The sequence below is a fragment of the Phoxinus phoxinus genome (genome assembly GCF_949152265.1).
Source record: "Phoxinus phoxinus genome assembly, chromosome: 21".
Taxonomy (NCBI): Eukaryota; Metazoa; Chordata; class Actinopteri; order Cypriniformes; family Leuciscidae; genus Phoxinus; species Phoxinus phoxinus.
Genome location: NC_136896.1, coordinates 11,849,057 through 11,876,743, shown reverse-complemented (window position 1 = coordinate 11,876,743; position 27,687 = coordinate 11,849,057). Strand labels below are relative to the sequence as shown.

General features: G+C 37.1%; 1 protein-coding gene across 1 annotated transcript in view; it reads left to right on the top strand.

Moving 5' to 3' along the window:
• Positions 1-26,490, top strand: part of uts2r (urotensin 2 receptor) — a 30,942-nt gene extending 4,452 nt beyond the window's left edge. The window contains exon 3 of the mRNA XM_079596223.1: positions 23,687-26,490. The gene's annotated coding sequence lies outside the window, so the exon portion shown is untranslated. The remainder of the gene's footprint in view (positions 1-23,686) is intronic.
• Positions 26,491-27,687: the final 1,197 nt, after the last annotated feature.

The following is a 27,687-nucleotide window of genomic DNA, read 5'->3' as shown; positions in this document are numbered from 1 at the left end:
TCAGTAATGTTTTTATCTAAGGCGCATTTTAAAAAGCTACTTAAATGTCCTAATTTAACTCAGGCCTAATCCTGACTTAATATAAACCCTGTCTGTAAAACCAGTCCCCAATGTCAAAATCATATGAAATATAATTCTGAATTCACTATGAACTATTTCATTTAATTGTATTCATTTATGTTCATCATATAATATATAATTTTATATGAACACGTTGTCTTTTTGTCAACAATTTTTATTTAATTATACATTAATACATAACGTTTCCATGGCATTCTGCCAAACAACCAAAACATGAAGGTCAACATTTACATTTAGAATTGCTACCTGCTGCTTATCTATTTTTTGCATAGTAAATTTAGCTACATGAATAGCCTGTGACAGTAAAATGCAATTACCTGAATTTGCATCCATATAATCTTTTACTTAAGGCCTAGATAATAACTTAACAAACATTTACCATTCAAATCAAAAGGAAGCGCAAAGTCAAAGTTTCCCCAGCAAAGCCTTAACTTGCTAACTAAACTCACATTGACAAAGTTATTATAGGTGCATAAAAGTTAAATTAAAAGGACCCCCTTAGTTATTTCAATCTGGACACCAATCTTTTTCTGTCACCGAGTGAGAGACCTTATTTGTCTAGACGGTGGGCTGATTCATCTTGTACTGATCCAATAAGGATCCAAATCAATACATCTCATATATTCCAGGAGCTCTTCCAGACCATCTTGAGCCTTGCATGAGATACTCCTGGCAGAACAATTGCATGATGATGAACTGTTATGATCTTTGAAATCCAAAAGTAAGAAGAATGGCACATATTTCCATCATACTCTATAAAAATAACCCTGGCTCTGTTCAGTAATCAATGTTGTGCCTGCCCTACAAAAGCAGCAATCATAATTGATTTATAATTCACATTGATACCACAAAACACACTTTTCTACAGCGGTCGTGAGAGAAAAACAGGGTAATTCGTTGCATTCTTGCTGAGAGCACTATTGGTAGCTGAAAGCATTATAATATTAGCCAAAGAATTTTGTAAATAAAAGCTCAAGGGATGGGGGAAGGATGTGCAGAACTTGACGGATTCTGCAGAAATATGCTGAGCTTTCCTTGCAGGGCTAGTGATAACAGCTGTGAGTAGAGAGCTGGGCGAGTGAAATACAAATGCAGTGGCTGCAGAGAGATTTGAATGTTTAACGTTCTTTGGTAAAGAGTGAGTGAGATTCTTGTGCCATGGGCTGTAACGAAAAAAAACAAAAAAAACTGTAGGTAAACAGGTTAAAGAAAATGAGAATCAGCAGTTAGTGCATCGCAATATGCCCTGACTATTGAATATGTCTTATAAAGTTTGATACCGCAAAGTCGGATTATGCCCCAGCTACAAATACATTATGCATTATACATACGCCGCAGAGCTGCCTATCTAATTAAAAACGACTGCAAGTGCAAACATTGCACAATTCTGGGTACGTCAGGGTATCTGAAAGGTGTGCATTTGTTTGCTATACACAACGGGGTTGCATCGTTTTGTATTCCGAGTCAATAAGTGTGGGTGTATAGGTTGTAATGGAAATGAATCACGAAACAGGTTCACTGAAGACCTGTTAACGGCAGCAGCTTACTGACCGACCCAGGACAGCTGGCTGAATTTATGAGGCCCCGTTGCTCATGTGTTCATGCTTGTAAATACCTATCCAGTGACCCCGGTCCGGGCATCTTATCTCGCACACTGTATGTATAAACGCTCGTGAACAATCCAGTGTTCTGCATTAATTATGATCTGTGCCTCTAGGTGGGATACTGAGATATCGATCACTATTTACAGGCTCGCGGATTCCTTCTGTTCCACCATAGATCCGGGGCACTGTAAATGTGTCAGGGTTTCCCCTTGAAGAGGACAGTGGTGAATGTGGTTTTCTCTGATATTAGAGGGTCACAGAGTTCCATCACCCGGCAGGCTACCGCAGTATCCGTCTTACGAGGTGAGGTGAACGAGCTTCTACAAGGTCAGGCCATTACAGACAGTTGACACCGCCATCACTCACTCAGCACCTTGCTAGTTTTAATGCACACATCTGTGCTAATGACTTTTTCTGAAGTAATCAGTGCGGCTCAGATCCCTTTCGTCTTTATCCTGTCAAAATGTACAGGAAACTCGGCACGCCGTGCCAAAATGACCAAGCTCCTTCCCATAAGCCTTACCTCTTTCCTTTCGCAAACACTGGGCAGCATTTTTGTTATGCAACTTAAGAAACATTACAGACTTCTTTATCTTTGCATCTATAAATGTGTCCCCATTTTAGATGAAAAGAAACTATGAGTTTGTTTTATTCTTTTGATTATTCTGATATCCACTGGAGGTTTGCCATGTTACACTGAGAAGTTTACATGAAAGCTTTGGTTTTAGTGCTTTGGCAATGTAAAAAACAAACGCTTGAATGATTGATGTTTTAACAGTACTTCCTTGTGCCTGTTTTTTCCTGATGTTTTAAGATGATGAATGATAAATGTGACTCTAGGGTGAGAGATTACAGAGTGTACGGTACAAAGAAAGAAAATGATTAAGTTTACAAAGGCAGGTATTATCTGCAAAAACTTTAACCGTTTTCTCAAAACTAAGCACTTTTTTGCAGTCACAATTTAAAAATAATATTATTAAACAATAACTATATGATATTATATTATATTATATATTCAATGCAAGGGAACTGCACCATACACAGTGCTGATTTGTGTACTTATTTTAGTAAATCGTGTGCTAAAACAACATGGGCAGTGTAGGCTATGCAAGTTAAAGCAAAAAAACATAATTCATAATTCAAAAACAGCAAGCATTATTCATTCTGAGTAAATTCCCAGCATAATGTTCGACAAAGAAGTCGAAGAAGAAGCCCTTCAATAAGGAGGTGTTGGTGTTTTTAATGCATGGGCTGATAATGGATATCATATAAAAAGCATTTTGTCTCACTGAGGTTTTGCACTCTCGGCCACTTGGATAACTAAGAAATGTTCTTCAGAGCATGACTAAGCCTTTGAGACAAGGGCGTTACAACGGCAAGAGACAGATGAGTGAACAGGGATTACGAAGATCAACAAATGAGGCATTAGAGGTCAGAGAGATCCATTAATACTACTTAAGCATTATCTTTACTGACATTGAGCACAGAAACAGAATGTGAATGCAGCACAGATATTAACCATCACGGACTTTAAACTAATATTCATTGACAGGTATATTCTCATGTTAAAGACATTATGCATTGTATTATATTTCCGTCAGAAATCGGTTGTTGTTATGCACTCAAAAAAATTACTCTTTGAATGAACATAAAAAAATCATGGAAAGGATTTCCACATGATTAACTTGCTTTATTTCAGCATTATGCAATTCTGTTATTCCAATTTAATGTACTTACGTTGGGTCAACTTAATTTATTAAGGTTGATTCAACTTATTTACTATGGTTTGGCACAGCTTAATTTAATAGTGTCAGCCCAACTAATTTTAAGGTTTTCTGACATGATTCAACATGATTCAAGTGTTTTTGATTTTCAATCATCCATTAATATTTAATTTATTTTAGTGACACATAATTAAATCGATAGACTATAGCTACCTATTTGCTAGCAGTAGCACATGTTAGTAAATGCTAAGATTTACATACTCCTTCAACCAAAGCAGTTTAACGTAACCGAATCAGTCCACAGCCAAACAAAATGCTCCACTCTTCTCCACAATGGTAACCCACTGTAATTTAAAGCTGCAGTCCGGCACTTTTTTGGGTTTAAAAATATCAAAAAAGACATTTTTGGAAAAAAACGTAACCAGCCAGTGTTCAAAACTATCTGCTTGCCTTACCTCGATTCAAAACGGTAAACTTGTAATAGTGATTTTAATTCCAGTGGTACTGGTGGATTTCCGCGGGAATTTCGAGCATGTCTTTGCGTCATTACGTCACTTCTGTAGGCTACACATAGAGAAGGAGTCCCCGGCTAGCGTGTGTGGATGATGGAGGAGATTTAGCTTAGCACTTGGTATGGTGGATCCCGAAAGTTTAAAGCGACAATCACCAGTGACAACTGGAGATTCACCAGTTGTAAAACCCAAAGACTTCAGACTTCAGAGTGGCTACAGAAAAAATATATTTTTCACGTTTTGATGTGATATAAGCAATCGTTAGATTTAATCAGCATGATATATAGCCTACTGCAATGCTTCCCCCCACCCCCCGAATTTGGTCAGAACAAACGTGAATGTTACTTACTTGTTCAGATGACATTTTCCGATGAAAATTCTAATGTTGACACTTTCAAAAAGTATACTCTGAGATTGCTGATGACAGTAACGTTACAGTATCCACAGCGACGCGGCAGGTTCTCCTCAATACATTGTGTTCATCCGCGCTGTTTCATGCCGATTTACTTCCCACGCACAGTTAATAATTCCGCGAATAACTGCAATTGCAGATTTCTAACAGAGATGGCGACAAAGAGGAAAAACGACGGACTGCAGCTTTAAAAGGTTCTAATAATTCCAATGTAATTGAACATTAAACACAATTACACACTATCAAGTCTTCCCCTTTTCTAATTTTCTCAAAAAAACATAAAATAACACTTAATTTGAACATTTATTCTCTCTTAATTTAACCATATGCAAAGCATGCTGGGAACTAACAAGCACCGCCCAGTTTCATTTAATGCAACACAAATCATTCATGTAATCCAACACAAACGGATTAAGTAAACTTAAATTTTATATTTAAGCAGATTGAACACAATCAAATTAAGTTAGGGCAAAATGGCAGTTGGCGTCGCACTATACCGCCACCCTCTGGATGTAAGAATTTTTTACTTAACATAAATGGTTTGTGTTTAGACAACACGTTAGGATTTTGTACTGTTAAGATGAGACATAATTACGTGGACCTTAATAGAAAAAAAACATTTCGAGTCAACAAACACAATTATTATAAGTAAACTAAATATAAATATATTACGTAAAGTGTACAACCTTCCTAGTTAATTTTTTTTGAGTGTGCAGTCCTGCTCATGATATACGAATATACCCCTAATATTTGTTGTGTCTATCCCAATTACTTAAAGAAAACCTTTTGTTTGCAAAAGCCTACATTTGATGAGAAAAGTCAGGGCTGATAGTAATTACAAGCAGATGTTTTTCAAAAAAATAACGAGCAGATGTGATTCACTAAATTTGAGCCGCAAAAGTTCAGCACTGTTGTCATGAATCGTGCCGTTTCCATGTATTCACAACATCGTTTTGATGCTGTACAAGGATTCTTCATTAGAAGATAATCAATAATGTCACCACCAGATCTACCCCTGAAAATAAGTGAAAACAGAATATGACCTGCTTTATGCTGAGGAAATACCAAGTGCGAGGAGATAACAGATATAAACAGTCTTAAAATATATTCCCTGGAGTTGAAGGTTGATTTAGTTCCGAAATATTTACTTCTGTTGACCAGACAAACAGTATAAAATGAATACATCATTATAAGCTTTTTAAAGAGGAGTAGTGGCATTCATATAAAAAAAAAAAAAAAATTCAGTTTTAACATAATTCTGTGATTTTGTGGACATATATTTATATGTAAAAAAAAATCTGTTCCATTAGTAACTAATAATGAAAACACTCTTTTTAGCCCACCTCACTCCATATACCCGTGTCTAACAACAACTTTTTTTTTAGTTTGCAGAGTCTTTAAAACATTTAAGAATGATTTAGACTAAACAAGTGTGATTAACATTATAGTTACATATTGCAAGGGTGTTTGTATAAGGAAAAGAATATACACAGTGGATGCAATGGGGCAATTGCTTTTATTTGCATTTTTCTAATTAAAAACAAAACAACATAGTCTGCAGATTACAGAGCGGTTTGAGAAGAATCCGTCAATCCACTCATACTGTTCTAGAACAGATTTTTAGCCTGTGCATTGCTTGTTTGATATGCAAAGCTTGTGTTTGGCTTCCTCTGGAACTGTTTTAGTTGGCAGAGATGAAATATATGAATAACTAATTGGCCAATTTTTGTCTGAAATGATAGTTATGACATAAATGACTTGTTTGTGGAACTGTTACATAAAACGATGCCACAATATATTTTTTTATATAATTAATAAAATGTAATATTTTTTTTGTTTTTGCTTGCAAACTTTACTCTTTGTGTTATCTCAGAGCTGTTTGTGCCTTTCCCTAGCATAACATTTTCTTACTGCAATAGCTGAGGAGTATATTTTGTTAGCCAAGATGTGTGAGTTTCCCAATGCCATGTGAAACCCTCAATGAGGGACTGGATCACAGGGTCATTTGATCCACAATGCATCAGTAATGAAATAGCACAGCAGCTCTGTCCCTTCTGCATTCCACAGGTGTAAGGCAATTAAAACAAAGATTCAGACTAGTTGGGTGTATGTATACAGAATCAAATTATTCTATGTTGTGCAAAAAAATATGGTACACTGTGTGCTGACCCTGTGTTTGTCTATCTTGATCTTTTCTGCAAGTGCATGGCCATGTCTGTACAGTTCATTATGAAACGCATAACAATACTGCTGATGACCCCTGATCTTTCTGTGTTGCAATGTCGTTTTACTCCCTTAAAGCGATAGTTCAACCAAAAGCTAACCCTCATGCTGTGTCAACTTTCTTTCCTCTGTGGAACATAAAATAACATATTTTGAGAAATGTCTTTTTTTTCAATACAATATAAGTCTGTGTTGACAAAAAATGTTTATCTTCTTTTGTGTTCTGCAGAAGAAACGAAGGAACGAAACCAAAACACCCAAGACAATGATGGAGCAAAACTTCTATAAATGCATGTTTTACCTGACATTTTTTTTCTTTTCTGCTTTTAAAGTCACCTTAATGTACTTGACAACTCTAGCAAACTTTGAAATGGTTCTATTTTGACACTTCTGTTTCCCAGAAATGGAATGTGAAATTAGATTGTGTTTGACCTTAAATGTGCTGTAGGCGATTCTCAGTTTTCTGTATTCTGCCATCTTAGCCACCCCCATAACTTCAACCACAAGCCCTTTCTCCCAAACTTCTATAGACGTGACTGCAAACCTAAACAAGCAACTGACAAGACTTTCAGATTTACTTACCTTTTATTGCTTGTTGCTTCATTGCTTTGCATCTGGTTAGGACACTGTGTGGTGTCGTCACAGAGACACATTGATTCCTCATGACATCTATTTCTGTGCTATCACTGAGGAAGTAGGGACATCTTATGTATGGGGTTCCAAAAAGCCACTTACAGCTCAAATAAAGACACATATAACAGTCTCAAGAAGCAAAAGTCACTTCCTGCTATTTCTTAACAGTTACTATTTCCCTTTGGCAACTTCTCAGGGCTTTCTGGAAGTTGAAAATTTGGCTGATGGCTCCAGTAACACACATTAACACATCCATACACACACTCACACCTCATAATTTTACCATAATCCTATCTCTGCGGCCCATGCTGTGAGTTTCTCTTTTCCCAAAGATCAGAGCGGTGAAGCCGCAGCTTTCGGGCTTGTTTTGAATGGAGAGGAAGTCCTTGAAGGTGTTGCAGCTGAACTTATGGGGATCAGCAGGGTGAGCCAATAATTAGAGTTATGTGGAGTGTCCGGGAGGAGCGGAAAGAGGAAAACTGTGAGCTGGGACGATGCCGCAGTGCAAGCTCGGGGCAGGGAACACAGGATAGGGCAGGGTGTCTCTTAGGAGAGTTATAGCTCCACACTGATTCCAGGTGCTGCGCGCTGAGTGGTTTTGTTTTTGTAAGTGCTCGGAGAGGGAGGGCATTGCCGCAGCGGGTATTCTCTCAGGTGCTAGAACCATTAAGGCAGCAGGAACTCAGATATGATGTATGGTCTTGATGCACAGTCCAAGAAAGACAAATAAAGTCTGTGCAAACAGCCTTTGTGTGGCCTTCTGGCCTTTGCGATTCAGTGGGGAAAAAAGAAGCCGGATTGGACAATGATGATTGTGCTGCGATCGTGCTCTCTGTAGTTAACTTATAAACACATTGTCCTCTGTAAAATGACTGTTGTTGCAGAACAAATCACTTGTTTAATTGTTTTGGACTGCTTGTTTATGTTCGAGAAGAACATCGGTTCAGTTTATCTCAGCTGGAAGTAAAAGGTTTTGCAGGCTCAGTGGATAATGTAATTTTAGCCTATATTAAGACTTCTCATCTTTTTGGACCCCAATGTCGAAATTGCAAGAGATTGGAGACCTTCATGGTAAATGATCTTGAGGGCGAATCGTGGCTTATGGAACTGGTTTATCTGTGCACTTATGTGTGTGCCTGTACTTCAGCCTTGAAAGGATAATGGGAAAAACTAATGCACTTTTACACTGAATAACAGCTGTATGCTGTCCAAGCCACATGGTCTCTAAACTGATAATCACAGCGCAATAGAGATTATTCATCGCACAGAGGGACTATGGTTTTCTGTGGTGTTGCTGAATGTGATTTGCATGATAAGTCTAAAGGGATAATCATGTATGGGGGAAGTCTGAACACACAGTTCACACTTTAACTCACTTCCTGTTAGATGTCACTTTACAGGACCATGAGATATCAGGCTGGCTTAGAATTGTTACACCTTTAATACGGCCTCATACTGATACAGATCAGTAGTTCCCTTTTTATCAGTAACTACAACGTTATGTCGACTGACAAATGGGGTCTCACTTGGGAGCCCCAATCATCTCTGAGTTTTAGAAAAATGGTCAATGGAATTGGCAAGTGGAATTTGCATGCCAAGGCACTCCCCCACACATGCGGGTATATAAGACGGTGGCAATTTTTCTTTTGAGCCGAGTGTTTGCATGCAGCAATCACTCTTTCCAGTCACCTGTAATGAAGAGCGTTCTCAGAAAGAGCATGCAACAGAGGAAATGGCGGTGAAAGGGTGCATTCAGCTGTTTTTCGCCATAAAAAAAAGCATTTGCACAATTAAATGCAGCGATCCCCCCTGAACGCTTTGCCGCAAAAGAGTAGATTTTCCTAAAAGAGTAAGCACGGGTAGTGAGCGTCTTTTTAAAGATGCCTTTCAGTTCATGTGTTTCTGGATGTGATCATCTGATGGCCACGATCGCTGTCTTACATCTGGGCCTCGAACATGCTGAGATGGCGTTCGTGGATTGTTCATCCATTCACTCCGAGAGCATGACCTTGTCGGCATTGCAGTCGCGACTCTCCTTTGTGAAGGCAAGAGTCCCCTCAGCTGTTACCCAGCCCGTTGCCACTGCACAAGGCAGAGCCGTGAATCTGGTTAACACACTGGGAGACCTGAGGGTTAAAATGGGTGCATTACGTTAATACAACGCTGGTTCTCTGACCTGATGCTCCTCTCGACAGCCCCTCTGTGGCGGATTCCCCTGAGGAAGGACCTTCTTTCTCAGGGATGGAAATCTGGAACCTCCAGCGCATTCTCATCCTTGGGCGTCATATACTGACGCTTTTGACAAATCGTCTACATCCAACGCACATGGCACCCTTTAGCGTCAATATGACACGCACAGAGCTTTGTTCGGTTATGGTTGGGTTTAGGTCTGGGGTAGGGTTAGGGTTAGACCGCTAGGAGGCGCCTTCTGGCCCATATCTATCAGCGTCTCATATTGACGCTAAAGGGTGCCATGTGCGTTGGATGTAGACGATTTGTCAAAAGCGTCAGTATATGACGCCTTGGGATGAGATCGGGCTGGAACCTCCCAGGGCGGCTTCGGGATGGGACGTGGAGGACCAGTGATGGCAGACACCATCACTCAAGCCAGAGCTGAGTGGAGCCTGTTTGCTGAGTAGTACTCTTCCCGACAGGAAGGCCTCTGGAAATGCCCGATCAGCTCTGTGCTTTCCTTCCTGCAAGAGAGGTTGAACCGGAGGCTGTCCCCCTCCTCCTTGAAGGTGTATGTTGCCACCATCACGGCACATTACGTTGCAGTTGACAGTAGGTCTAAGGGGAAGCATGATCTGGTCATCAGGTTCCTGAGAGGCGCCATGAGGCTAAATCTTCCCAGGCCGTGCCTCATCCCCTCATGGGATCTCTCTATGGTCCTCTATGGACTGCAGAGAGCTCGCTTTGAGCCCTGGAATCAGTCGAGCTTAAAATACGAACGCCTTCTTTGTTCTCCAGGTGAGTTCCCCACTTGGCAAACCCTGGATTGAGTTTCCTCCAATCATCTTTCGGCAGTCAGACGCAGCACCAGGCCCAGTACTTGAGATGCATGCCCGGTTGGTCAGCCCCTTGCACTGGGAAAAATGCCCCATGTGATTACTCTTTGTTAATCCCATATGTGTATTCTTCCACAGTACGGTTTCCCCATTGGTAAACCCTGTCACTAATCAGCGACAGTCCTACATGCTACACCCTATATGTAAAATTATTTCAAACTACATTTTTATAATAAGAATAATTTTGTGATGGATGTTGCACATTTTTTTATTTCATATATAACAATTTCAACAGCATTTTTCCAATCATTATATAATTATTATTCATAGTTTGTATGACCTCATAAAGATTGTCTTGTCACACTGCAGGGCTATTTGAAATTAAATAACACAAAAATGGATTTTAAGTGGTAAAAACACCTAAAATATACAATCCTTTCATAAACGTATTTAAATAGTTCTCTCAAATATTCACAGGGATTAAAAGGATGTTCATAGACATGTTGTGTGTCAACTAAATTTCAAACAAAACTCTTGAAAATGTTTTTAAAAAATGTCACTGTCATTTGTCAACAACCCATTAAAACTGTATTTTTTAACATCTGCACAAGCATAAATTAAGAAATAGATGAATTAATTAATGTTATTATTCTGTATTTTCTATATGCTCTACCTTACACTGGTATACATAATGTGGAAGAAGGGAAATTAATTAATTCATTACACCCATATGGCTCTCTGATAATCTCCTAAATAAAGACACTGATTTGACAGCCGCTGATTCGTGGGTTTCCACACTGAACTATTTAGTGAGAGAGCTTCTTTATAGCCTGTGAATTTCGTTAGTGTGTCCTTGCGAGAGAAAGTGACCTAGAGAGAGGTGTCAAGCAGCTTTATAAAGGAATGTGGTTCTCGTGCCCTCTGGCTCAGATCATATTGCAGGCTTATGTCATGTTCCCCTGAGATATGCTCTTCAATTCACAGCTGACTGTCTCCTCGGTGGTCAAAGTCCTGAGGCATCCCAATAATCACTCACCCCTTAACAAAATACATCACAAAGCCACATAACACTTGCTATAACAATTACATCTGTACTAAATTTGGTTTCCCGAGTATTCCAGTGAACATTATTAGTGGAATATTCCGAACATTTGTCTCAGTTAGGAGCTCCGCCTAATTTGCTCACTCCTCATTTATTCAATCACATACTTGCAGGGGTTAAATTGGGATTTTAGAGGTGAGTGAACCTTCTAATGAAAAAATATGATGTGATAAAATGTTTCTAAAAAAAGCTAAATGTACTACGCTGAAACTCACTTGTAATAGTACTATACAGTGTATATGTATATTAAAAAAATCTTACTGACCCCAAACTTTTGAACTGTAGTATATATATGTTAGCAACAAAATACATAAAACATTTTCAATAACATACAAAAATCCCCTACATGTGCTAATATTCTTGCTTTAGACACAATCAGTCCAATGAGATCTCTCTTTTTTTCAGTCAAGTGTGTGGGAATGACTTTGTTTGGGACTGACTTGATGTAACTTGTACATAATAGCTGTACCTGACACAAAACGTCAGCTTTTTAACTCTTTCTTGGGTGGTCTTGTGTGAACTTCAATGTTTAAAAAACACTTTTGACTGCCTGCTGTTCATTCTGACTGAATGCTGATGAGAAAAATGTAGTATTTTCAGTCATATATTAGTTTAGACTTCCTGTTCCTTTAAAAAAAAAACATTATATATATATTGTATTTTAATAATGTGAATATTAGTTCCATAATGATTGTTTTGCGAATAGATTTGTATGCTACCCAGCAATGATTTATAAGCAACAGGGGACGTCTAGAAAACATCTGGATTTAGCTGAATGACTAAGCCATTTAGAAATGATCTTTCCCAATGATTTGGGTAAATGCCTAAAGAAAATGATGGCGCAGACTGCTTCAGACTAGCCGTTACACTAGGCTGCAAGAACCAGGAATGTGTAATATTACAAGGTGCAATAGGTTAGATTGCTCAAGAAACTTGGCAGACATCCTACAAAGATAATTATTGAAAGTGAACCCTAAACTAAAAACATACAAAGGCAAGGACAAACACTATATGGTCTGCTACTGGCTGACCTTGTGTGAGTATCAGTGGGGGCCTGGCTGATGCAAAGCTTATTAAAATATGTTCACAAGGTTGAAATGGTGCTTGAATTTTGCTAATTAGATCTTCTCTGGATTCCTATACGGCAAAAGGCAGCCAGCCGGTGCAACTCTATTTAATGGGAAAAAAAACTAAGTGGCATTAAATAACATCACTAGTCTTAAACTTTTAGGCTTATAATTCCTATTCGTAATATGATAAAACTGCATTTGATGAACTTTAAGATTATAAAATCATGCCATGACAGTGGCTGTGTCCCAAATGGCACACTTGACTTGTTCTTGCAGTCTTGAGATGGTTATGTTTATCCTTACAATCACAGGAACTATAGGGTGTCACATTTGTCATCTTACGTTTCAAAAGAGTGCTCATGACTGCTGCCCTTGCAACTGCTATACGCCCTTGATGCACACTGCAGCCGAGCATGCAATGATGCTGACAATGCATTCAGATTACTATCTGACAGTTTATGCACCATTTTCACTAGACAAAGTGTTGACTTTAAGGGCTTGAAAGGGTTTAGGGTATAGCATTTAGCACAAACGTTTTAAAAATGAATTAAATGTAATTGTCATATTTTATTCACCAACACTTTGTTCCAAACCTGTAGGTCTTTCCGTTTTCTGCGAAATATAAAATAAGATATAGAGAATGGATGGATTTTGACATAATGAAATGACTTATCAGGGGATTTTTTTTCTACATGCACTCTTACTATTTTGTAATCAGAAATGACTTTCAGAAAATGTATTTACATTGGATTAACCACTGGATGATTTAAACCGAATTAAAAAAATAATGTTTGTAAAAAGCTTCAATGTAATGTGAGTTTGCTCAATTTGAAAAATAAACAAGTTGCCTGCTTTAAAGTCATGGTTTTGTCATAATGACACCTGAATGGAAACACACTTGTTTTACTGTCCTTTAACGTGTTCAGTTGTGAACAATTTAGTGGCTTGTACAAAAGAGACATCAATCACATGTTGAAATGATATACGTACAGTATCTGCTGTTCCAGCTTGATCCTGTAAAAAAAGTTGAATGAAAAGCATGATCAGTTATAGCCAGATCACCAAGGGTTACACATGATTTATCTTATCCAACTTTACTTGGACGGCCAAAAAAAAAAAAGAAAGCCCTTTTCATTACCGGTTTTGCAATGTTAATCACAGATGTGCTCTTTCTGTGAATGCTGGGATACTGCCTTTTATTTCCTGCATCCTTAGTAATTATTCAGAGCACCTGTGGTGTGAATAAATCGTTTGGGTTGTGAGTAAACCTGAGTTGAAAGTATTTGAATGGTACATTTTATTTTTCCTCTTGAACTAATTAAGATTGTGTTTGATGTAGGTTCGGTTGCAAACATATAATTTGTGCTAAGCTGTTTGCCAGAAACCGCTTATGATGGAGTTATCCTCCAATCCGTTATCTCCTCTGAGCATTAAAAGCCCTGGCCTCTGAAGAAATCACCTGCGGTCTTTAAGATCATGTGTTCCAATTAGCATCCAATCCCTGCACTTGAGACATTATGCCATGGAAAAAAATCACTAATGATAAAAAGTTTTTCAGAGCAATGGCTATGTATGGCAAGCATTAGTTTAAAAGGACACAGAGAACATGACCATGTGATGACATTATTGTTTCATCTAAAAAGTAAACAGTATGTTATTCTTCACCAAAGCATGTGTGCGACTGTGTAAAAACCTGATATTAATTAGAAGGACATCTGTAAAGCTGCTCGGAGATCTTAATTATTTCCACTTGTGTTTTAATCGTATATCCTGGAGACAAGACAAACAGTGTTTAATTATTCGATCTCATCGTGTGTTCTGTTTTCCCAAGGGTATTTTTTTCTGAAAGACAGTCATATATTACTTTCCACTTGTGTTACTGAACCCTGTCTTTGTTTTGCACGGTTAAGTATGCGGTATCATCTTGCTTATTGAAGGGTGGCACGTAAGTAATTGTGTGCAAGCAGTGTTTCCAGTTTTACGGCAACTATTGGAATCAGAACCGGAACCAATACTAATACTAATACGGGACCCTGAGAGCTCAGCCGAATCCTTCAACCTTAAATTTTGATGAGAGTCAGGTAATTTATACAGAATGCCAGCACATACAATCACGCTTTATAACTATGTCTATTTTAAGGTAACAAATACTAAATGAAAGTACATAAGACTGTGGAATAAACTACAATGGGAATGTGAAAGAAACAACTATTGAAAAGTAGATTATTATGTAAGGATTGAGTGTCACGCAGTTTTAGTGAAGTATGACCCAGAAAGGTTTTCGCAGGGTATTTCGTAGCCTTCATAATGATGTAAGATCTATTAATGCAGCAGTTAAGAAACAATTATATTATTCCAGATCCAGAATGCTGTAAAAATGTTGGATGGAAGTTTTATGCTCTATTTTCTGCTCTACTTACAGCAAAGGAATTCACATAGGAAGGAAGACAGAAAGAACACCCCACATTTCCACCAGTGTGTATTTGTGCCTTTTATGGCAATGAACAAATTGAATCTATAGGCTTCACATTTTTGGGGTCGGTAATATTTTTAAAATGTTTTTGAAAGAAGTCTCTTAAGCTCACAAAGCCTGTATTTAATGTATCAGACATATAGTAAAACCAGTAATACAGTGAAATATTATTACAGCTTAAAATAACTGACTTCAGAGTCACATGATCCTTTTTTACTACCATCAGTGTTAATAACAGTGTTGCTTAATATTTTTCTTGAAAACTTTTTTTCTGGATCCTTTCATGAACAGACAATTTAAAAGAACAGCATTTATTTCAAATGAATAAAAAAAAAAAGAAAAACTAATGAATTTTTAAAACTTTGGATTACTGTCTGAAAAACAAATCTACAATATTTCTTATTAGTTTTACTTCATTTATAAGACTCTTGGACCCTACCATATATTATGAGATAACTGACAGATTTATGTTTTTAGCAGATACTTCCTCACCAAAACAATTTGCACAAAGCACATAAATAGCCATTACCATCACAGGTAACTGCTTTTGGCTCAATTGCTTGCTCAGCTAAGCCTAAAATGGGCTTAGTGAGTCTAGACGCATTCTGCCCAGATGTTCTGTCTAAATGAGGTTGGAAATTTAGCCGTTCTGACAGTTATGAATGAAGAGTAGCGCAAAGTGATTCAAAAGCATTACAATAGTTAATGTAACATATTTATTAAATTTTTTTGTTGTTGTTGTGATTGACAACTTCACTTCTCAAATCCTTTCAACATAATACAATTTCAAACATGTATAAGATGTTATAAGTTATTATAAACAGAAAAGGCACATTTCTGATGAAGCACCTCTAATCCTGCATCAAGATGCATCGCTTGCACCGCTAGGGCAGTTAAAGGTTGTGCCTGTCAGCTGGTATTTTTGCTCAGACACGGACTCAAAGTAAATTATCATTGACGAATACGTCGTGTGCTCTGTTACCCGCGGTCTGCCGTTCAACCGCGGCAACCTACAGCAGACTAATTGCCACGGCTGTCTCACTGGAGCAATCTGAGGTGACGACCCTTGCTCAAGGGTCCTGTTGAGATTGAGAACTCAATGTGTCCCCAGTGTCATTTCAACCTCACAATGATACTTAACCGTCCAACTGTACCTCTGACTCTCTGGATGGTGTGTGATCAGTTTTTCCTCAGACACTTCAACATTTCTTAAATATGTTTGGGTCTGTTAAAGATGATGCCCATCATATTAAAAACACTGCAGATAAATGTCAGAGCTGATGCTAAATACCTTTTGTATTTTAAACTCAGCATTTTACATTTTATTTAGAAAATATAGTGCATAAAGATCAATATGGAAGCTTGTATCCATCACTGAATAAAACATTTAAAAGGTAATTGCGACTTTTTATCTCACAATTCTGACATTTTTCTCGCCATTGTGTGAAAATCAAAATTCTGACTATATATCTCACATTTCTGACTTTTTTCTCAGAATTGCGAAATATAAACTTGCAATTACCAGATATAAAGTCAGAATTGTGAGATATAAAGTTAGAATTGTGACATAAACTTGCAATTCTTAGTCTTTTTTTCCCTCAGAACTGGACTTTATAACTTGCAATTGTGAGTTTATATCTCACAATTATGAGAAATTAAGTCAGAACTGTGAGATATAAACACACAATTTGAGAAAAGTCAGAATTGTCAGTTTATTTCTCACAATTGTGAGTTTATATCTGTAAATTTTGAGAAAAAAAAGTCAGAATTCTGAGATAAAAAGTTGTAATTATCTTTTAAATTGTTTTATTCCGTTGCGGAAACAAGCCTCCATAGATCAGCAATGTCCAAGCACTTTAATAGCAAAAAATATACAATAAAAAATGTCTTCCCGATACTGGTTTGTCCAATTCTGCACACAGAGGAGCGCGTGTATCGTGCATGTTTTTGTGTATAGATAGTGTCAGCATGTCTGTATGTGTGTGTGAACTGTAGTGTACAGCACTACAGATGGAGCTAATTGAGGGAATGAGTCACAAAAGGGAAGTAACAAAGATCAGACATTAGTGCCCCGGGTTCACTCGTTTGATGCACGATGTACCATATGAACCATCCGTCTGAAATAGAGAGGAGAACTTTTCCTCACCTTCCACACATCATCACTGACATGATAGGGGAGTTTTGAAAAACACAAACATTTCTCCCCCCAAAAAAAAAAAACATTTTCAAGATTCATGAAATGCATTTCTTTTTTCCTTTAAAGAACAAAGAGGTAGTGTTTCCATGCCTTGCCACAATAATAACTAGGGAAATGAAAACTGGGGGAAAAAAAATCCTTCCTCTGATCTCAGCGACAGGGACTTCACTGCAGGGTTTACTTACACAGAAAACACAGTGGCACTGGTGTGCACACACTTCTGCCCATTCACCCGCTGCTTTAGCTGCTGCTCACTGAACTAGCCAGCATCAGGACTTCAGCAGAGACACCTGATCCAGAACTTTGCATTATACATTCATGGGATGCATCCAAAAAGACCTTGCAGGATTTGTCCTATGAAAAAAAGCAGTCAACGCCCTTAAAAGCATCTAATTTATATAATAAATAATTGATAAAACATACTGGAACATATTTTATTTTATCATGAAGGTGAAATAAGTGATGAGTGGATGTTACATTTCAAATGAAGCAAAATAAATAGTTGATTTAGATGATACCACTCTTCCCATTCATGAAACATTATTCAAATATACGTTTAAACCAAGTGTAACATTTTCATTTCTTACCTCAAAGGGAAAATCTCAAATCACATAACAATTTAACTTCTACTGTCACTAAAATGCACAATGTGCAATCTTATCTGTTATTGGCAGACATTTTTTTTTCAGTATCAACCAATATTGTTTTCAAATTAATACTCATCAAGGACACATTAAATAGATCAAAAGAGACAGTAAAGTCATATATCCTGATGTGTATGTATTCTGTGAAATATTCTAATTTAATGAAATGCTGCTTTTATCATAAAAGTATCATACAAAACATATATGAAGCAGCTCAACTGTTTTCAATTATAATAATAAAAAATGTTTCTTGAGGACCAATCAGCACATTCGAATTGTGAAGTATCATGTGACACTGGAGTAATGGCTGCTGAAAATTCAGCTTTGCCATCACAGGAATGAATTACATTTTATAATATATTGAAATAGAAAACAGTTATTTTAAATTGCAATGATATTATCACAATGTTGCATTTTTTATTGTATTGATGCAGTCAATAAATGTAGCCTTGGTGAGCATAAACATTTTTAAAAAAGTGTTTCCAACCTCAAGCTTTTGAAGCCTTTATCGAATGCAAACTTTATGGGTTAGTTCACTCAAAAACTAAAAGTATCATAATTTACATAATTTACATTTTATACCCATATGACTTTCTTTCTTGTGTGGAACTAATATGTTTGTTTTTTTTAAAAAAACAGGGTCCAAACAACATACTGTAGACTTTCATTGTATGGACAAAAAAAAAAAGTCTAAATATACAGTATTATCTCCCTTTTAAATATCTTGTAAAAGAGATGTCACACTGGGCCCAAAACATCACTTAGTCAGAAGACACCAGATGCCCCAAACAGATCAAATATAGCATTTATAACAAACATCTCATGCACAAAACTGTCAGGGAAAAAGGCACCCTTTGTGTTGTCATTCTTTCATGGTGACTGGGAAATAAAATGTGACTGAATCACACAGTGCCACCCAGCAACCTAGGGGTCTCGAAACACATCATCACACAGTATCCAATTCTGTTCAGCGCTTAACCAAATGCACAGGACTGTGTAGAGGAGAAGTGCCCTGCAGTACACCGATAAGCACAGGGGATGAAACTCACTGGGATTAACTGGAATGAGAATAGGATGGAGGTGATCCAGGAAGCCAGGCTTCATGACAAAGTGAAGTGATACAAACACTTCACCCACCTACCATCTCTATATCAGGAGGATGTGTAGCATATCATAATACTTATAATAACGGAAATTTAGAAATCCTGCTAAATGGGCTTTTGCATTATACACTGTTCCTCCCTGCTAACCTGCAAATGTAAGCACTCTGATGAGGAAGCTTTGGCAATACTGTACTATTCAGATGGCATGCTTCAGGGGTGTACTGGCCAGGATTACTGCGCCCGGCACACGATAGATGGAGCACAACTGATAAGGACAATGAGAGAGAGAACCATGGCACCTGTTGACATTCGATTGCTGCTTATGTGCTCTCTGGCTGGTTGCCCTGCCCTCAGTTTCTAGTCTGCCTCTCGCTGTCCACATCTCACTGATTTACAAAGCATTTCAGGTCATTCCACAGACCGCACCATAATGCACTGTATTATGGTTTTCCCCTGCCTGCCAAACACTATTCCAACAGCTTGATTTAATCAGAAACAACACAATAGATTTACTAGTCCAATGCATTAGACAATCAATCAGACCACAGAACAATACCTGCTTTTTATGCATTTTCCCCCATATTTTTCACAGATTCCTATTTTAATTCCCTTAAATTCTCAGCAGATAAATGAGAGGTAAATCAAACAGGCTTATCCTCCAGGCAATGAGAGAGAAAGCAGAAAACCTTGGTGACTAACCCCACCGAAAATATCCTAAAAAGACCAAAAACATCCATATTCTCACCATTGCATCGCTTTTTATAATCAGCCAGTGCATTTCATTGTTGTTGGTGAATTAATCAGGGTGGCAGTTAAACAGGTTTATATCGGGCCGGCATTGAAATAGAAATAAGACATTTTGTGACCTATAAGCGTGTACAAATAAGTACAAAGCACAGAGAAGAACGGGGAGGACAGATAGCAAATACAAGTGCAGAGCATTCTGGTTCATTTGAAAATAGAAGACTTTGAAGTCAAACAATGGTAATGAAAGGTTGTCTTAACATTCTTGGTGTTAAATCTTTTTGCATGGAAAATATAACGGCTTTTATTAGCCTACTGATATGACTGGAGGCTACGTCTCTTTTGAATTTACATTTTAAAAGTGCTATTCATTTCTTTATAAACACAACTTTTTGGATGGTGAAAGAATTACAAATACAGTGCATTCAAACCCCTAAAGAGTGGGATCTATTCTAGAACATTAAAAGGATATCTTATTTCCATTGCGCTTTGAAGCAATGTATATATGCCAGATGGGAATGTCCATATAGGACATGTAGGCCTATGTTGAGTTGCATATCCTATCCTAAAACAAGCCTAATAAATAATTAGGCATATTAAATAAGAAAACAAAGGGTACTAAGCTTTATATTTATGTAGTATACAAACACTTTTGAACTCAAACAACAAAAAGTAAGCTCAACAGAATTCATGTCAATTGGAATGGCTCCTAAACAGTAATCACTGCGTTAACCAAAGTCCAAGAAGCAAAGTAAAGTGGTGCGTCAGGTCAGGTGTGCTCCTGGAAATGGAGATTGTCAAAAGCCTTTTTCCACATTTTCTTTTTGTATTCACTAGTGATTGGATTGACGTAGCGTGAAAGGGCCGTACAAAATTCCAACCGCCCTAAAGGGGTTCAATTGTGTCCGACCAGAATATACTCAGAATTCAGGGCATCACTCATAGAATGCTGCTGTAGGTGCTAACAGCCCAGATGATGCTTGGTGCCTGACTGAATCTAATTTATTGGATTTCCCCCTCTTTCTTTCACCCAGTGATGACATTTCTTCTCTATTTCCTAGTAATCACAGTAAGGAGATTGTGGGCTGTTCTGCCTGGCTGCTCAGCCCCTGATCTTCTGGCCCTGATGCAAAGTCATTCTGTTTATAATGAGCACAAGCTTCATTTATTTTGGGCTCATTTCTAATGACCGCTGGCATATAATGATGTCTTCTTCCTGTTCTTGCCTTTTCTGGAGAAAATTCGCTTATTGCACATCAGGAGAGAAGTCTATTTTGGAAAATCCAAACAAGAACTAATGGAGAATGTGTCTGCTGTGTGAATATACACAAAATGGTTAGTGGCAGATATGCAATTTATCATAGGTGTTAAGAGGAAAACATTTAGGAGGGACATTTTTGGACATGACATGATTTTGGTTGGTAGGATCTCAGAGATTTTTGGGAAGCCCGTTGCACAGCTAATGGAATTCAAACAGTTGGAGATTGATTGCAGTGTAAACAATCTGTCTGCTAATCTGTGATCGGTAGGGCTGCACGCAGCTGGTCTGTCCGGCAGATGTCACCTTGCTGAAATCCCACTGTGATAATTCCTCGGATGAGGAACTTCGTGATTCTTTTATTGCCCAAAGTAAAAGCCTAAATGGCCACTGGCAGCTACACATATAGCAACATACCCCTCTCATTTAAGGTTAGAATCATTTACTTCACTTACTTGTAAGTTATGATTTATGTTGTTTCTGCTGTGTTGCAATCTCAATTTAGGTGTTTTTAGCAAGAGTGTTATACTGCTAATTATACTACAACAATTTAACAAACAAGAAGTTAAAAATGAGAAAATTAATTTTTAGACACAGTATTTCCACTTACTTCGTAGTTTTTCTCCATGATGGAAAATACTTTCTGGCACAATATGGCTGCCGTTGCATCATCCAGGTAGATGCTGCACATTGGTGGTGGTTGAGAAGATTCCCCCCCTTCCATGTAAAGCGCTTTGAGTACCCAGAAAAACATTATAAAATGTAATTAATTATTATAAATAGTAGTATTATTATTAAAGCATAATCAATTGTTGTTTTTCCTTTCTGAATAAATTGGTGTTTTTTCAAAGTTCAAAGGGTTTATTATGATATGCACAGTTCCCTGTACAATGAAATTCTTACTTTGCTTTTCCACCCTGAAATGCCGTTAAAAAAAAGAAAAATAAATACCATGTAAATGACAAATATAAATTACAAATATACAAACAGTGCAATATTAATATATTTTTTGTGCAAATCTGGGTGCATGGGTGCCTGTTTTTTACAAATTGATTAACTAAATGATTCAATGACTCACTCATTAAGCAAGTCACTTTCATTGCTGACTGAATCAGTTTTTGATTCTATTTGATTGACAGAATAACTAAACCTAACTATTTGATTGACAGAATAAATCAATATCACACCCAAAAAGCTATTACTATGTTTCATTCCTGAATCAATGTTGTTAAACTAACAAATAGGTTGAATGAGATTCAAGGACGTATAGTCATAAAGACAGCCACTGGTATATACCTTAGTTAGGGGAGGACCATTTAATTTTTTGAGACAAATGAAAATTAAGCTATGAGGTATAGAATTACAGTGCGTTCAATGGATTGTACTAACTGTTTGACGACATACTGATTGCTCAGCTGACAAAACATCTTTCAGGGAAAAAAAACTTCCAGTAGACAAAAACTAAAACTAAAACTAAAACTAAAAAGTTTTAAAAGTTGCAAGATACATGAAAGTGATCTATGAACTTTTTTACAGTGCTTGGCTATCCCTCACAGCCTTGTTTTCATCTACGTTAAATTCAATATGGCGTCTAACCTGACTAAGGTCTATATTGATGTAACCTCCATGGAGAAAGAGTCAATGCCTGTCAAGAACCTGCAAACATAGTGGAATTTCACTCTGCCAATAAAATTCGGGGACCGGAACGAACTGTTGTATAAGGTACATGTTGATCCAATCTTCTATTTACATATTTCAAATTATGCTGTAAAAAAAATTGCTATGCAGAGTTAAAATAAACATTCAAGTGTAGATTCATGGGAAAAAAATGAATGAAGTTTAATGTTAAATATTATACTACTGAAATGACCTCTAAGACTAAACACAGTCAAGTATTTGAGTGAGCAGTGCTTACACAAATACACAGAGGCAACCGGTTCTCAGTTCAGCAGGTCAACAAATCTTTGAAGCAGCTGAATACATCGTTCTATTATTACTGTGTTATTTAAAGCACAGGCCTATCTCACCTTCTGATAGCTTCAAGGGTTATGGAAGATTTTGACTCATGTCATGACAAGACACAGCATACACCAGCTGCAGTGTGTCAGCACCTTCCTGGGCAATGGGACGAGCCCCCAATCGTGACACGAAGGTGTTTGATTTCACACTATTCTCAGGTTTATATGCAAACAAAGCTGTGGGACTAAACTCAATATGGTAGGTTATGACTTGCGAGGGGGCAATATGGTCACCAAAGAACTGGAGTACTCTCATAATTATGCTTTTTCTGTACTTTTTTAGAACTATTTGGATTTCTTTATTGAAATATAGTTTTCTTTCATAAGGTTAGCAACAGAGAAAACCTCAGACAACTACGAACATCATCTAAATGCCTCCGGATAATTGGATAAAAAGAGGCATTTATCGCTCTTTGTAATTCATATGTCAAATAAATCTTGTTGTCTGCAATGCCATTGTTCTCAAACTGTTTGCAGATTGGGAAATGCCATTGCAGAGCCAAACCTCTATAATACTGAAGCAAGTTCAAAGTGAAGCAAATTATATTTTGCTGTATTAGAAGCTAGAATCTATAAACCATTTTTATGGATCACACCCTGTAGGCAGTGCATTCTAGTAATCGAGCACTACCGTAATAGGTAATGGGAAAATGTAAGCTAGATAAAGCAGGAGTCTTGGCCCCCATGCACTGCTTAATCAATTCCACATAGAGCAAAGAGTTTGCACAGTCACATACTGTTCTTGTTCTTTCTCCCTTCTGTTCAAAACCTGACCATATGGGAGAGCGGTCTGGGTTAGCACGAACCGACAGACTAAGAGCATGTTTATCTGCCAAATCAGCTCCACATAGTTTAACTGGTTGTTCTGCTGCCGTTACAGGGAAAGATGACTGTCTGGGGCAAGACGAGAGCAATGCGAGCCAAGACGGCCGGTACCTCCCTCCTCCAAACAGAAGAGGGAGAGTAAAGGAAGAGCACAGTGGGCAAGAGAAGAAAAGCAGGTCACGGCACAAGGAGTATCCCAACATTAAGAGGCCAATGTGGGGTTGGAGTTGCCGCCACCTCACCTGTTGATTCGTTTGAATCGTGGATGACTTTTAAGACGGAAGAAACGATTCCCAGTTCATCGGTTTTCTCAAACTCTGGGCTATTATCACTGTGAACTGGGCTATTTTTATATGTTTCTTTTTTTGATCATCTGTCAAATTTTGTCATCAAGGATCAAATTTCAAAGCAGGTCAATAACCAAGAGAAAAACATGAGAACTTTCATCTCCACCTCTCCCTAGGGACTGCGATGAGAATCATTTCCTTCAAACAACTGCAATAGTAGCCATCATTATCTTTCCTAACATGACTCACATCAAAAAAGAGGCAAATACAAAAATCAGTTTCTCTCATATTTATGAAGATATTCTTGCTCTATTTGCTCATTTTGGCTGCGTTTGACACGAACCTATTCTATTTGATTTGCCTTTGATGATTTGATTATCTTCATTGTAGGGTTCTTGCAACCATGGCAATGCAGTCATGGAACCCTTCGCTTCTGCGCACCCTTTTATTTTTTCAGAGTATTTTATTCTATTCCTCGGGCCAGTCAAATGGATTCTCTCTGATCACTGAGGATTCTGTCTCCTACATCCTATTTCCTTGAGGCCGACAAGACTGGAGGGTTTGCGTCGACCCCAGACTGACCTGAGAGCTGTTCCTCCAAACTACAATGCAAAGGATGCCTGGCTTTGACTTCTAATGAGTTGGACATTTATACTGTCCATTCTGACAAGTCAGAGAACTTATAAGGAAGGCCTGTACACATATAGGATATACACGATGCGCACAATATGAGCATTGCAGAGTGAAACTTGGCAACTTTAGTTTCCTGACTCCAAAGGAATAGATTATTTATCTTAATGCACAATGACGCTTATTATTGTTGGACTCTCTATTTGTTTTTCACAAAAGATAAACAGGAAAGTACTGCTTAAAAGTTTGTATGTTGCTTTGGTATGTTGAATCTGTGGAATGCCCGTTTTGTTTTTGTACAGAGAGTTTAAATATACTTGGTAACACGTTGCAATAAGGTTTAATTCCTTAACGATATTCATAAAACTGCATTATGCATTAACTATCATAAACTAATAATAAACATTTTAAACCAATTCATAATCTAGGTTAATGCTAATTTCATTTTAAAAGGTTATCTCCGCATTGTCTTATGTTGTGTTTGGGCTCATTTAAGACCACCTGCTCTAAATAAAGATATGTGATCTACTTATGGTTTACTAGAGCTAAAAAGCTTACTAAAAAACGTGGCGCAAACGCATCTTGTGTATACACGGTGGGTTGGTCTAGTTTGGTCTCTAACTGAAACAAATATGCTTGTTGTCTGCTAGTTGTGAACTTTTCAACAACATATGATACAAATCTATCAGGTATGCACAATGATTTTACAGATCACATTTTCATGAAAAGCAGTTATTTTTTCACACTATGAAAATAGAGCACTTCTAATATGTCAGCAAATTTAAAAGCACTTGTTAAGTTACATAATTTTCCATATTCACTGTAAAGCCAAGCATCTACGCTTTAAAACAACACCTATTTTGTGTTGGTCAAGCAAGTGTTAGGTAACGTGATATAGTAGCGCCCCTGCTACGGATTTAAGAGGTTAATGTTAACGATTAATCTATTAATTGATCGTTAATTTAAACAACAATTGATTATGGGAATTTATGTTAATTGACATCCCTGATCGAAATATCGATATTTTAACAACACTACTTAGGTCATTTTCACTACAAACGATTACTGAGAGACAAGTTACAAGATGAGCAGAGTGATATACAGCGTGTCATTATGTTAAAATTAAATGGTAAAATGTGGTATTATACATAAAAATGAACATTCACCTATTAACAAAATGCTGCAAAACATATTGTTCATTGTTATTTAATGATACCTAATGCACTAATGTTCACAAATTATTGTAAAGTGTTACCATATGCTTAATGTCCGTGTTAAATTTTAGGTTACATTTATATGGGCAGATTACTTGTAAATATTATAGCTATGTTATTTAAATTTTTGCCTACATCTTTGTTTACAAAAAAGCTAATGGCAATCACAGACCAGGTGAAGTACAAAAATATGTATTATGTGAAATGTAAAAGAAATGTATGTGAACTATATATATATAAAATTCGCACTTATTGCAAAATGAAAACAAAACATAAAATCAGTGTGTAAATCAGAGGGAGAAGCCTTTCATGGAGTATGAGAATTCATAGTTCCATGGCTGAATTTTGCACCTCAGGGGAGAGAGAGTTGGTTCCAAATGACTAAAACAGCAAGCTTTTTCGACTGCGTATAGCAAGTTAATTTATTTCTAATATAAACTTTCAAATGGACATGTTTTTGGAAGAGCATTTAGTGCGCAAATACAAACAACCCGAGGCCGTTCAAATGCAATGCAGGAATGCAAAAACAATGTTATTTTTGAAGCTGTTCTACAGTATATTTTCTCTGTGTCTTTGTTTTGCTATTGTGATGTGGTGATGCTGTTTTTTCCACATTTGTCACTGTTTAGTCTATGTGCAATTGCAGAGCTTCTCTTTACAAGACACAATGATGCTTGCTGAGCAATGTACTTTACATGCCCTCAATAAATATGTTCAGTAAACAGCAGCAGTACTTAAACTTTACCTCATTTTTTTGGTAACTATTACTCATTTTACATTAGCATAATTAAAAAGAGCTGTTCAATTAAGGCAGTAAATATAGGTCTTAGCACAAAATGAAGTATAATTCAGTAATGCTGGATCAGTAGTTTGCTGTCATTCTTGTTTTTATTAGATCAGTGTACAAAAGATATCGTGCCTTGAAATGGCAAAACTGAATTAAAAGTAGTTCTATTGTTGCAATGAACTGCCATTCAGATTTCACAGGAGACTTAATGAGTCAGATGTTTCAACAGATGTTTTCATGAGACGCTTGGAGAGCCTGCCAATGGACAGCACAATGGAAACATTGCTGTTTTATCCACTGATGTGATTTACAGTAATATTAGAAATACATTAATTAACTATTGTGTCCATCTGAAGAACCGTGAGTGCCAAATTCGTATTAAAGCCTCATTTACACAGATGATTCAAATTGAAAACATGTATGGCTAAGAATCATGTTAACAGAGAACCTAATTAGTGGTTTATTACATTTTTTTATGTATTCAGATTGCCAGACTTTTTAAAATCCGTTCTTTAGTTGATCTATTTAAAGTGTTTATAACAAACAATACCGTAAGATGAATATAGAGTCAATTCTAAATAAATTCTAGTGAAGATTGAATGTAAGATTATATCTAACAATGAATCATGCAAACACAATGAATCTTTATAATGGGTCTGAAATGTACATCATATTAAGTAGTCCAATAACAAATGTCATTTTTGAAGAAATGTATATGTTTCCAGGTAAGGTATTTATTATAAACTATTTTGATTTCAAATTTAATTAGCAGCCAATACTGACAGTGATATGGATTTAGTCCTTTCATTTTCTTAGAAGTAAAAGCCTTATGGTTAGTAGTCTAATCTCTGTGGAACCTGTGTGGAAGCTACATTTCAAATTTCAAGCTATCTTTTTCCAATTAAGATACCTGTGAAATGCACATAAATGGTTTGGAGCATCACTTATGGCCAACCACCCAAAGAATTGCAGTAGGTGCAGAGTGACTAAATAAGAAAAAAATAAAGAGAGAAGCAGGAAGCCTGCATACAAATAAGTCGAATATTTAATTTTTCTGTAAATGCATTGAATTTGCATCTACAAATATCTATGTTACCAGAGTATGCATGCAGTAATTGACACTATTATTTTCTTCTAT